The sequence below is a fragment of the Ambystoma mexicanum genome, chromosome 10 (genome assembly GCF_040938575.1).
Source record: "Ambystoma mexicanum isolate Mex_15411 chromosome 10, UKY_AmexF1_1, whole genome shotgun sequence".
Classification (NCBI taxonomy): domain Eukaryota; kingdom Metazoa; phylum Chordata; class Amphibia; order Caudata; family Ambystomatidae; genus Ambystoma; species Ambystoma mexicanum.
This window is the reverse complement of record NC_090932.1, coordinates 858,153,974-858,168,079: the sequence shown is the minus strand read 5'-3', so window position 1 is coordinate 858,168,079 and position 14,106 is coordinate 858,153,974. Positions and strand designations below refer to the sequence as shown.

The 14,106-nt window shown below is 42.8% G+C and overlaps 1 protein-coding gene across 13 annotated transcripts in view; it reads right to left on the bottom strand.

Moving 5' to 3' along the window:
- Window positions 1-14,106, bottom strand: part of GPR160 (G protein-coupled receptor 160) — a 606,153-nt gene that overhangs the window by 32,105 nt on the left and 559,942 nt on the right. The window lies entirely within an intron of this gene.

Below are 14,106 nucleotides of genomic sequence, written 5' to 3'. Positions count from 1 at the left end.
TCTAGGTAGAACATGACTGCTCTGCGCACATCTAGTGTGTGTATGCTTCTTTCTGCCATGCTAGTGGGGTTCTGGAAAAAAGGTAGGTATTTCAATCGATTGGTTCACATGAAATAAGCAGTATCCCATCGCAGTTTGCGATACAATACTTCATATTGCTTTTTATTTAAAGAATCATGTCGCACTAACTGCAACATGATTTTTAGAAGTGGATTCATTTTGTCAGCCTGGCCTGCATGGGCTTCAGCTGCACTGCTTGCAGGCGAGGCAGAGGTAGAGGATCCTGGGCTGGGCTCAAACATTGCATCAATGTATGTGGCTGAGCCCAGGTGCTGTGTCAGTCAAGCACATGCGCAAAAGAGTGGCACGAGCAGAGCGAGTCATGGGCAGCTCGGCTTCCCAGACTTTTACATGGATGCCGAACTGTGGCCGAAGGTAAGGTTAACTAAATTTCAGTGCCTTCTGTTATTATGGCTGAAGGCTTGCCATCAGTGCAGGGACAGTGTGCTTCCCGCACCGATAACACAGCTAAGAATTTCTAAACGTTCTTTGAAGCGCGGGACAGCAGTGATTCACTGCCGTTCGGCGCTTCAAAGTACATTTAAAAAGCCCCATTAGGCTGTTTTACCAGTGCGGGAAGCACACTGCCCTCGCACTGATAAAACAGCATCCAGGCAAAATGCCTCCTTAATGCCTTTGAAGTGCAGGACAGCAGTAATTCGCTGCTTCAAAGCACACTTTAAAATTCTCATGAAGCTTCAAAGAACATTTAAATAGGCTGCAGGCAAAAAGCCTTACTGGCTTGGGATGGTGTCTGGGCCTTTCAACCTTTTCAACTGAAAAGAGCCTCGAGCCTCAGAGGAGCTCTCAGCAACTGCCCCCATGTTGGCAGTCAGCAGTCTTCTGACAGAAGCAACATATTTTTTTCAAGCTTTAAATGTGCGCTTTGCAGAGCGCCTTTTACAAGCTGCATTTGCTGAAACCCATAATGCTGTCTCCTCCCTCGGGTATACAAAAGTGGACTCATCACTTTTACACTGGTTTCTCTGCATCCTCCCCAGCTGACAAAGAAGCAGTAATAGCTTTAGAGTGGATGTTTAGTGTTTGTGCTACCTCCTATCTAGTCTTTTCATGATAATCTGTTTCTTGGTCTCCATTATAATGTATACACCCAACAGGTCATTACGACTATTTTCCTCTGCTCTAAGCAGGGACGGACCCAAACCTGTTGAAATGGGCCACTAAACATCTTCAGTCTGTCCTGAACCCAGGTTTTGTCAGGGGGCCCCCAAGCAGATGTTTGAAATGGGCCCTGGCTCACCTTCGCCCAGCCCTGAAGTGCAGGACTGCAGTGATTTGCTGTGGTTCTGCACTTCAAAGAACATTAAGAAAGCCTCATCCGGCTGGGTCATCGGTGCAGGGCTCATGCAGCCCCCATGATAAAGCAGCGTGCAGGCTTAAGCAGTGGTAAAAATGTAAATTACTAACTGTGGGATCCCACCAGCAGGGGGAGGTTTGAGGGCAAAGGGACTCGGGAGTGTTTTCTCAGCCCTGCCCATAAATTTCCATTTCAGGAGATTTATTTATAAACAACTGGAAACTAACCCATGGAAGGATGAGCATTTCCTATAATGTTACAAACAAAGTATAAAAAGTGCACACCTTTTAAACCTGCACAGCTGCACTGAAAGGCGTTTTCTACAGAGTACAATCTTAACAAGCATATCCAGAAGTGTCTTGATAAGATGTTCCAGTGGTCTTGTGGGTACGATTCTTGACTTTGGTCCTGATGACCTGAACCCGTCGGCAACAAAAGCAGATCGGAAACACTAAAATACTTCAAGGGTGCACACTGGATCCAAGACATTTTTTGTCGGATCCCAGATCTGGCAAAATCCGGCCCAATGACAAGGGCTGGGCATGAGGCCTTCTTAATGTCTTTGAAGTGTGGGACGGTAGTGATTGTTTCTTTGATTGGAGTGTTCCCACTGCACTCTTCCTTTCCCCAGTATAGGATCCTATGCTGGGGAAGTGGGAACACTTCAAGTGTTGTCTTCACTGCACCAGAGGAATAATCACTGCTGTCCAGCATGCCCCCACAGCCTGCAGGGATAAGGCCTTATAAATGTTTTTTGGAGCGTGGGACTGCAGTGATTCGCTGGTGTCCTGCCTTTCAAAGAACATTTAGAAGGTCTTATGCCGGCAGGCTGTGTGATCTGAGTGGGGCTGTGTGCTGTAAAGTGTCTGGAAAGAATCTTACTACCGCCCAATCAGCTGCAAAAATATTATTCCCAGCCATTTGCCAACAGTCAGCCCCACACTAATAACAGCCTGAGCATGAGGCCTAAATGTGGTTGAAACTCAGGACTGCTGATGGGCCGGCGTTCAGGCTTTTCATCAACCAATTTATTAAATATTAACAGAAGAAATCAATGTAACAAAGACACAATAGACAATTATCCATACAATAATAATGAAAAATATAATGGGGAAACAAATTTTCTTTTTTTTTAAAAAGGGGGGCAGAAATAGTGTGATGCAAAAGTCAAAAAACAATGTGACAAGTATGATGAACAAGGTTGTCAATGCAGATTTGGAATTTGACTTTGAGACTCTAATACTGGGGGAATCCACCATGCTGGACAATTTAGGGAAACATCAGATTACATGGATTTTAGGTGGGGCCATGATGGCGAAAAAACGGATCCTGAGAAATTGGAAATCAGATGTTCACCCGATGTTGAACATGTGGATGGAGGAGATGTATCGCACAAGCAATATTGAAAATGTGATATATTCTGTGAAAGGGGAAGGATGTATTTTTGATAAAATATAGAAAGCCTTTTTGGATAAGGGCTAGTCAGTCGTTGGAGCTTCCTGCGTCGAGTTAACCTGTATTCAGATAGTAGACATGCATGTTTCAATTTACTCATTATATTGTTCATGTCTTTTGCTTCTTGGTTTGTTGCTATGCCAAAGTTTGAGAAGGTTGTTTTCAGGTCAATGTTTTGAATTGCTATCGCTTTTTGACTTTTCATCTTTTCCATTTGAAAGGTGTCCGAGCCCAAGGGCTCCCCCCATAGCAACTGACCCCATGGTGGCAGTCAGGAGTCTTATGACAAAGCAACTGCTTTCATTCAGGACTTTTAATTTGATTTCTTTTCATTACATTTGTTAAACGCAAGAACCCTCAAGTATCGCAACGTTGTTGCAGACATCCTACAATACAGTTCGACAATATTCCAATTACATCAAAATAAAACACTGGTACAAGAGGTAGCCCAGGATAAAAACATTGCATGGTGACTTACATTATTTACAGTTTCTAGTGGTAGTCTACCCTCAAGGGCCTCTATCTGGGCCTACTGGGGAGAGCTGTATTAGTTTGTGTGTGGTTTTACTAGTATTGGTTGAATAGCCTGGTTTTTAATCGTTTTTTGAAACCGTGGATGGATTCTTCATTTTTGATGGTTGGTGGAAGCTCGCTCCAGCGTTTTGGGGCCATGACTTGGAAGCTGCTGCCTCCTGCTCTGGAGCGTTTGAAACGGGGGACAGCAAGGAGAGACTTTTTATAAGACCTGAGCGTTCTAGTAGATTCGTTTTTTTTGCTTATTGCGTTGTTTAAGTAGATGGGAGCTTTGTTGGTAAGGCATTTGTGTGCAACAACTTTAGCAGTGCACACATTAGAAGCTGCATTTGCTGGAGCCGTTCAATACATCACCTCCCCGGGCCTATACGGAATACTAAAGTGTTCTCATCACCTCTTTGCCTTTTTACCAGTTTGCTCTACATTAGCCCCTTGCTGACAAAAAATGTATAGCTTTTTGTGAACATTTAGTGTTTCAGCTCCCAGCTGGCTGGCCGTCTTGTGATCATCTGTGGCTATTAAGCCCATTGTCTCCATCATAATGTATGCAACTGTTGCTGAAGCTGTTTTTATCTGCTGTAGGCAAGGAGGGGGTTTCCAAACATGTTGAAATAGGCCCCCACGAGCCGTGACACATCTCTGGCATTGATCATGGCTCATGGGGGCACATTTCAACATAATGTTTGGAGTCTCCCTTTGCCTGGAGCCGAGTAAAATACTCGGAGGCACCCATGGGATGCATGCATTAAAATGAAGACAAAGAAATACAGCCACGGGGGTCTGTCGCCAAAGAGGATCTGAAACACTAAACTGCCACTGAAAAGTATTAAAACACCTAGACGTCCTTGGGTGGTGACGAGTTGAGGCATAGCTTGCTAAAAAAGAACTGATATACACCAAGCACACCTCAAAACACATTGTAGCTCTACAGGCCTTTTAAAAAATGTTTTACCCAGTTTTCAATGAACCAGTAGTCTGTTCACTTGTATGCCAAACACTGGTAATAAAATTAAAAAGGCAAACACAGTAATCGTTGATTCTTTATTGATGCAGTGTTGTAGTTAATTTCTCCTCTCATTGAAAATGGTGATATAAAAATTGCTAATCATTTAGGTTGGATTGCTAATCAATTTATTTTTATTTAGCAATTTCAGCTAATCAATTTTGCAAAACTAATTTATGCCTTTTACTATGGAGCTGAGGAGAGCCATTCGTATAGAACCCGCTGAAACAAAGCAGATAGTAGCCACTTCTGTCTCAATTGCCATCGGATGCCAAAAGCCAGATTGACCTCGGTCCAGACCCTTAACAATGAAGTGACTAGATTGCAAAATCAGTAGCAGCTTATATGCAATCTATGCAACAAAAATCACAATTCACGATGCAATGTGGCTAGTTACCAGTACTTGCAAAATTGTGAATCGTCTGCCTTTGATAGTGAATAACCAAGATTCTAGAAATCAGTCAAATATGAGAAGGCCCTTAGCCGATATTAATAAAGATCTTAAAACAGGGCATATAGAACATTACCATCAGCTAATCATCCAGTGTCGAGATGGCCCTTATTTACGACCTAAATAGAACATGTATTCTGAATATATTTAGCAATGTATCAGCACTGGAAGATGTAACAATGTTCCATATCCAGAGAGTGGATTTCTTGGAGGACACCAACCTATCCGCCGCAAGAATATGGATTCGATCTGGTGTTGTCCTTGATGCCAATTAGCAAGTGAGAAACTCATTATTTGAGCTAGGGTTCCTAATTAGGCAAGATCACCATGCACACACAAGTTCAAGTGTACATGTTGATGAATTTCTATCTAGCTTGGTGACAGAATTAGCTTCGCAACCATCTATAAAAGTCACATGCTCACAAAATCCAGTAGGCTCACAAAGGCATGTCCAGCCATTCTTGAAAGAAGAGCGAGTTGGCAATTCATGACCGTCCAGCTCGAGATAGCTATGCATAACATCAGCAGACCACCAATACACATTAACCAGTTGGAACACTCAGGGTCATAAGCACTTGGCTAACCTTTCTGCGGACGAGTTGAATAAATATGATATAGTCAGCCTGCAAGAGACCTGGCTCACTGTCCCCCCTGCGTAGGATGGTTCTGACCTTCTATTGTTGCCTGCAAAATCCAAATCAAGGGTAGACAGATGGCCGGGCTTCTCACTGCTACAAAAAAATCTGCTGGCCTGCACCTTGAACAATGGGCTGAACCCAACAGATTCATCCAACCGGTTCAAATAAAATCTAAAACCCAAAAAGTTGCTCTTATCAATGTTTACTGTAATCGAGCTGGGATCAAGACGGATACATTCTTCCAGGATATGAGAGATATGCTAGATCTTGTTGCCCTCAATTCCACCATCAGCCATACACTGTTAGTTGGTGATCTGAATATCCACTGCATACCTAGCAGCACGACAAGTAGATCATTCTTGGCTAAATGATGTATGAGCGCAATGGCTGAGTGATCTATGATTATGCTGAATGGCGCCCTTCAAGGAGGCATTCCCCCCCCCCGCCAAAGCACTTGGGGGAGATCGCAACAAGAAGCATCAATTGACTATATATATGTGGATGGGTCTCCATTTGCCATAGAGGAGTCACTTCAAATAAGACCTCAAAAATATAGTGACAAGCTCCTTGCGCTCTCCTGGACACAGGATTACCCCGCTCTGGATAGAACCGAGAGGTATCCTGGCAATTTCACTCTCATGGGAAGGAGAAAACTGGAATACTTGCATAACTGTAAAACAAAAAAGGATTGTGGGAGTAGAGCCCTAATCAGGAGAGCGCACACCTTGAAGTCTTTATGTGTGATAAAATCTAGTATTGGATAAGCTGCTGTCGTGTGGATGGTAGGGTGATCTGCCACTATCACCAAGACTAAAACAAATTGTGAGGGGTAACCATCTACACAGGCTGCGCTAACTACCTGTTAATATACTCACTGTGTTCGCCATTCATATACTCACTGTGTTCGCCATTCATACATTATTGCGAAGGACCATAAATGAAGAGGGATTGTATGTTGCAGCACTACAAACATTTTGCCAGCAGCAATCCAGTAATCCCTCTACCAATTCATAGGTGTAAACACATCTTTGATCGTGAACTACAAGAAAGGAAAGCTGCATTTCAGAAAGCCAAACGCAACACTTCCCGACTCTCACCTAAATTAAAATATCACAAATTAAGGACCCTTAATACGCAGTATAAAAACCGGCTCCCTGCACGGAAAGTATTGACCTTCCAAAAGTAAGGGGAACAGATGTTACAAACTGGGGTTTAAAAATTCAGCATAAATTCAGAGGCTTATGAAACAAGCCAATCACATCAGCCAGGCAGCCATGCATATTAATGTAGTCTCTGAGAACACAAAGAATAAACAATATTTACAGCTCTATGCTCCAATTCCGTGCGATAAGCATCCTGCAGGCTTCGTATCCACGGGGAAGTTCAACCTAATTTTTGATCAGGTGAATATTACAAATTATATCTTAAAATTAAGCGCATCAAGAGCTCCAGGCCCGGATGGACTAAGTAGAATCCCGATCATTGGGCCAGGATATTTCAGATGGTATTTGAAATAATAATCAAGACACAAACTATACCTCCATCCTGGAGAAAATCTATAGTAATTCCAATTTTTATGAAGGGCGACCGCCGAGATCTATTCAACTGTCGTCCTACAACTTTGCTGGACGCACCTAGTAAGATATGTGTACGCTTAATTCTAAAAGAATGCAACAATTGGACATGTACTAAGAACCTGCAGGATCCCTTTCAAACGGGATTTGTCATTAGGCTGGGAACTTCTATTAACTTGACAAACCTCACTGCTATACAAGCGCATTGTGCTCAAAGGAATCAGCTGATCTATATGGTATTCGTATACTAAGTGAGTTTGATTCAGTCTCACGAGAACTGTTGACTAGAAAGCTTTGGCAAGCAGAATGTCAAGAGTCTATTTTGACCCTTATAACCCAATTGCATAGTAAAACTACAGTGCAAATTCACCTCACATTGGATGGGAAGCTATCTCACCCCATTCACACCCACCGAGGATTAAAACAAGGGTGCATTTTATCTTCAGCCCTCTTTAATTTCTACACATCAGACATGGGATCCAAATTAAGAACAATTGTTTCAGACCCTCCCAGGCTAGGTAATCACGTGGTTGATTGGCTTTTTTACGCCGACTACTTAGTACTCTTGTCCAAAATATCTACTGGTCTTCAAAAGCTATTAAAGGTCCTGGAGATCTATACTAATCAAAATCACTTCGATAAACACAGAAAAGACAAAAATTATGCAATGTGGTGGTAAACGTAAAAAATCAAAAGCGACATTGTGATTGGTATCTGCACAAAATCAAACTCTATGTCATTAACGAATACTGATACTTGGGGCTATATATAAATCATCATAAATCTGATCTATCACACTATGTAGAAGTTAAAAGGAAAATTATGACAGACACCTTGCAGGATCGGATCATACTCAATAAGTATGGGAAATTCTCTTATTCAAGCGCAATTGTATTTTATAACCAGAAAGCGACCCGATAGTTTTATATGGTGCAGAAACCAAAGCTGTAAAATCTAAACTTTTATGGCTTAATCTGGAAGGCTTATTTTCGAAGTCTATACTACGTCTGTCTCAATCTCAACCAATGTGTATCATCAGACATGAGTTAGGCTTAATATCCTTAAATGCTATGTACACATGGAGATTATGTTCCCTATACAGGAAATGTCTGATATAATCGAAATCAGGGTCACTTTTGCAAATCCTCTCGTCTTATCTGATAAACTTCAGATCATCAGTTTGCAGTGAGGTGGAAACAGCGAATAATTGGGATTATGGCAGCAGCAGATATCTCGTCAGATCTACTAATAACCAACCATACATGGGCAAAACGAAAAATCTGGGAACAGGACTGGATCACTAGGCCGAGAAACAGGTCTTAAATATGGAACCTTTAACACAAATCCTTATGGCTTGATGAAACAGTAGCTGAATCCTATCTGGTCAAATTCCCCACACCTAAGTACAGAGCTGAATTATTACAGTTCCGAATTAACCTGCGTCAGACAAGAGACTTATTGGCAAAATGTAAAAAAAATACCAAAATCCAATAACGTATGCAGGTTTTGTAAAATCACTGATCAGCCTGAAACTACTAAACACTAGCAATATGTCCAGAGCTGTTAAATGAACTCATTTATTATTTTAAAACACATTTTAAAGACCTAAGAATTTTTACTCAGGATGATTTACGGCATCAATTGTTTGGCACTAATCGTACTGCTGTGAGAATTGCCATTATGTTTTTATTTTCATTGAATCTTATCTGACCTTGCTGGACCGTATGATCTTATTAGTTTCCCGTTTTATATCTGCGGTCTATTAATTTTACATATTCAAAAACAGTGAGATTATATTTGAAAGAATTTGTTATTTTTTATGTTCTTTGATTATTATGTATTGAAAGGTTGATATTTGTTTTTCAACCAAATCAATAATAAAAATTTTAAAAAAGTACATGTAACCTAGTTATTCTTGTTCAAGGTCATAAGCTTTTTGATACCAAACGGCTTGTCGGCATAATGGCCGCCACTGAGAGGCCGTCAGTCTAAATGCCTCAAGCGAATACCTACTAATTAGATGATAGAAAAGAAGAGAACCAATAGGAAAGTTTTGGAGTGCCACTTAAATTAAACAGTGCAGATCGCATTCCTCATTCATTCCGTTGGGCGTGAGTGTGTCCAATCGGTCAATCCAGTAAGCCTCCCATTGTGCTCTTTTCCACAGGTCTCCTTTGGGGTCCTTTGAGTTAATGACCTCCAAGACATGAAACTTAATTTGTGCAATGATGTGGCCTTTTGCTGAGGTCATGTTGCGGTTCATAATACCGGATTTACGTTCATTCATCTATATTCTAATTTTGCGTGCTGTCTAGCCAAGGTAATAGATGCCACATGGGCACTTAATCCCATTTGCGGTCAAACAAGTAGCCAAATGTTTTAGTGTGATCTTGTCGCTTGTCCTGGGAAGAAATGCAAATGGTCTTTTGATAACATTATTGCAGTTGTCGCAACTCATGCACGGATAGGTTCCTTGCTTCTTCTCTTTCTTGGGTTTTGGAGGTTCGCTTTTGGTGTTCACTAGTAGATCTCTTAAATGTCCACTCCTTTGGCAGACGCTTCCTGATCCTAACCCTGGGGGTGGTGTACTACAGGAGGATCACCTGGGAAGAGACCATGCTCAGGGTGGTGAGGAGATTCCGTGGGATATGAGAGTATTTTTCCTCTGGGAAGAAGAATCTTCCAAAGGTAGCTAAAGAAGATGGCTCATTGGCATTGTAATGTCCCTAACCCTCACATTAGATCTAGGGTTGTGGACCCAAATATTGTAAAATCTGAACAAACTTTAACAAAGGAAATATCTTTTTGGGTATCCCAAACTAAACACCCTCCTCACTTCGAAGGGTAGAGTGTGAAGGAATATGGAAATGTTTTCAGTAAACTACCCTTCCTCTCTAACAGCTAATTCTCATAGTCCATCTTTTAATAATTTTAAGGGAATTAAATCTACCCTTAATAACAACCAATATGTTACAACAGCTAACTTTGTTGAAGGGAACTAATAGTCCCAGAATTCGAAAAGGACAGAGGTGAGCAAGAGAGCTGAAGAGGCATGCAGTTGTCAGGCAATTAAGCATAGCAGCTATGGTAGTAGCCAGGCATTGAGCCCAACAGCCCACACCTGAAGGAACCTGGCAGGCATAAAAGGCCCCCCTCAGGTGCAGACAGGGAGAAGGAGCAGAAGGAGCTGGAATGTTAGCTGGAGTGCATGCTGTAGCAGTGGAAGCAAAAGGCACGAGGCTGGCAAACCAAGCAGAAGTGGGAGAACAAGAGGGACACCAGAACATGGAGACAGCATATTTCACCTGCGTGTTCTGAGAGTGCCCTGTTCCCCCAAATTCTGAACTCCAGAGGCTGCGCAACGGAAGACGTGCAGGAGAGATCGTTTTCAACATGTGAGCATGATTGCCATGGTTGCCCAGCTGTGGACATGCAGGAGACCGAGGAAAAAAGCAATTGTCAAACCAATGTTCTCAGGCATAAGAGAACTCCCAAAACGTATGGCCGGACCAGAGGCACCTGTTCAGGAGAAGGGTGTGGGTGCCCAGCGAGCTAGAAACAGTAGAAGTTGTGGTGGAAGTTGGGAAAGAAGTGCGACCCTCGGAGCAAGTGTATAATACGCCAGTGAGTGAAGCACAGCGTTCAAATAGATTGTGCGAGCCTTGCCGGTAACAGTAACCAGCTCCTTATTAACTTGCAGAAGACTTAATGCGACTAGAAGTTGTTAGTTGCATTAAGAATACTCTGATTAATGGAAATCTAGTGCTCGCATGTAACATGAAAGATCTCTTATTCGCGTGAGAAGCTAAACATTACAACAATCCAATGGCTATTATATAAAGACTTTCTGTTCAAAGGAGTGGTTTCGTTTCTCTAATTAAGGAGAGGGAACACTGCTTAGACCATTATCGAACACCAAACTTTGACAATACAAGAGTTACAATCTTTAACTTGGGAAAACTACATTAAAGAGTGGTTGTGTGTGCCTAACTGATTCCCTAAAGAAGGCCTGAACTCTAACCGTTATCTTCACACAGGAATACAATTTAGAAGTTCTCCTTTAAACTTTGAAATCTACTTCAAAGAGCGGATGCATGTGCCTATTTGTAGTTTCTACGGAAAGACTGAAACTTACACTGTATCTAGAAGTGACATATCTAATTCCTAAGAAGTTAAAGAGTATAAAACGGTTGAAGAGAAGAACAAGCATTGCCCAATCAAAGGGATACCCTATTCTAACAGTGAAACCAACCTTTCTCCGAGTTAAAGAGTAATCCAGCAATACTGTGAAGTTACTAACAGTTAATAGGCATAAAAGAACGGTGTGCAAGTATTACCTGAAGCAAAGAGAGTGGCACCAAGGCTTCTGGGTAATTGTTCGGGCTGATAGCTGGCAGAAAGGTGCAGGTAAAGTTGGCGAAGGGGAACTGGCTGCTTGTAAAGACTAGTTTGAAGCAGAAGCAACCTGTAATGCTCAAGACTGTGGAAGCCAGGGAGAAGCGAGTCAAAAAGGCAACCCCAGGTTGTTGTTGCTGAGGCAGATAGACAAGAGGCACAGAGGCTGCTCCTTTGAAGAAAACCATTTCAGAGGAAGAGTGCCTTGCCTACCTGAGGAGGCAGAAGTGCTTTAAACATCTATCTTGTTGAAGTCTGCCTAAAAGTAATTGAAGCTGTGGCAGTAGTCCAATGTATCAAAATTGAAAAGGTATATCTGGTTGTCAGTAGATGCTACATTGCAGTTGTCTAAAATAAGGTGAAGTATTGTGGGACAAAAGTGACTTATCATGGTGAAGGCAACAGGAGTCTAGCTATTGAAGTAGAAGCAGCAGTACTAAGAAGTCACCCTGACAAATATACCATTTTCAATGTTGAAACTGTATATCAAGAAATCCTAACTGTTAATCAAGAACTGTTTATTATTGGCAGTGTGGATATTGCATTTTCTTTTGAACTGTGCCAAATCTTCCGGTCGGAGTGACAAGGCATTGTGGCCAGGATTACTATTAGGGCTATTTTGCAAGGACGTGGAAAGTGAATAATTTGACCCAAGAATGGAGATTTGTTACCAATGAACTTTTGTTGATGAACGTTTACTATGACTTTGAAACATCAAGGACCGATTTAAGAAATGTTTTCGTTCTTTAGTCACATTTGCAGATGTGACTGATTCCTGGGGAAGGGAAATCACCCATGACATTAGAAGGTAATTTATGAAATAAATGTGAATGTATTTCATGTCATGTTGAACAGCAATACCTTTTCTTTATGTATTTGTTGGTTAATGCGAGGGCCAGTATCCTGTGTTAAAGTGTATTCCCTTAGCTTTAGGATAGGCATGGAATTCCTCAGAATAGGGACAGTGAGGTAGATTGACATTTTCTTTTACAATAAAATGGCATATCTTGATACATCCTCAAACAGTTGATTGCCTCACATTACTGACCCCTCACATTAGGAAACCGATATTTAAATAACAAACGCACGTTCTAAAAGTCTGTCAGTGATTGCTAACAGCAGGAGGTTGAGGCATTAGAGGAGGTTATGTAGGCTAGCTGCATTCTCATTTGTTGAGCATGCATTAATTAAGCCAGGCTCTCCACATCTCCTGGCCTCTCTCATTGTTGCAACTATCTACAGGCCCCTGGCCAGGTCGCCCTCTTCCTCTCGGAGTGGGCTGACATCTCCTCATCGCTCCTTGCCTCTACCTCTCAACTTCTCCTCCTTAGAGACTTGAACATCCATCTGGATGCTACCAGCCCTTCTTCATGACTCTTTCACAACCTCTGATTCTCGCTCTCTATTCTTCCCTCTGGCCCGACTCACTCTGCAGGGCACTCCCTGCATTTTTTGATCTCCTCAGACCTCCCTTTCTCTAACCCTCTCACCACTGCTTTCTCTTGGAGTAATCACCATCTCCTTTCTTCCCATCTCTAACTCTTTTCCCCGCAGGTCAAGCTGACTCCAGCACTGCCACCTACCTTCTCAGTCATCCGACCCATGAAGCCTGTCTCTGTTGAGGCTTTCACTGCTACTTTCTCTCCCCTTCCTGCACCTTTGGCTGACTCACACCCTGGCAGAGCCCTCTCTAACATTAATCTCTCTATCTCTAACACTCTGGATGTCCTTGCCCCTGCCATGTGGATCCGCTTGAAGCCCAAATCCAAGCGCGATTCTGACCTCGCCGCCCTTGAACACATGTGTAGGGCAGCGGAGAGGAACTGGAGGGCATCAGGTGCACACTTTGACAAACTGGCCTGCCGCCTGCACCAAAGGCAGTACAGACTCTGTCCTCTCTAAGAAGAGAGCCTTCATTCAAGCCCGCATCTCTGTGGCATCTAACAACTTGGCCAAACTTTTCAAAATCTGCAAGGAGCTGGCCAATCCTGCGGCAGTCTCTACCTCTCCTGTTCCCTCCCAGGCCCTTTGCACAGCCTTGGACTCTCAATTCAATTCACTCCTCCTCCTCCTCCTGGCCCATCTGAGGCTGTCTCTCCTCCTCCTTTCCCCTGTTCACCCCTGACAATGTTTCTAGACAAGTCCAATCTATGAAAGTCTCATCAAAGCAGGTTCTCCCAAGCTCATCCAGAACCATCAAGTAGCACATAGATACCCTTGCTCCAGCCTTGGCCTATTTCTGCAATCACTCATTTGCCACTGGAACTTAACCCTCCCCCTTAAATACTCGCTTGTGCACCCCCTTCTAAAGAAGCCCTTGGCCGCTCCTTTCTCTCCGGCTAACTATTGCCCAATCTCCATCACTCCCTTCCTGGGCAAACTCTTGGAAAAGCGGCCATCTCCCTGCTTAATTTACATATTGAATCTGTTGGTTGCCTCCATGACCACCAGTCTGGCATCAGAGCTGCCAGGAGCACGGAACCTGCTCTCCTGAACACCCGTGAAGACTTGCTCTCCAATCTTGACTCTAATCTCCCTTCTGTCCCGATTCACCTCGATCTATTGTCTGGTTTGACACTACCATGCCATCCTGCTCAATCGCCTCTGTGACAACCTTGGTATTACTAATCAGGCACTGGCCTGGTTGACCTCCTTTCTCACCCACCGAACTTCAGGTC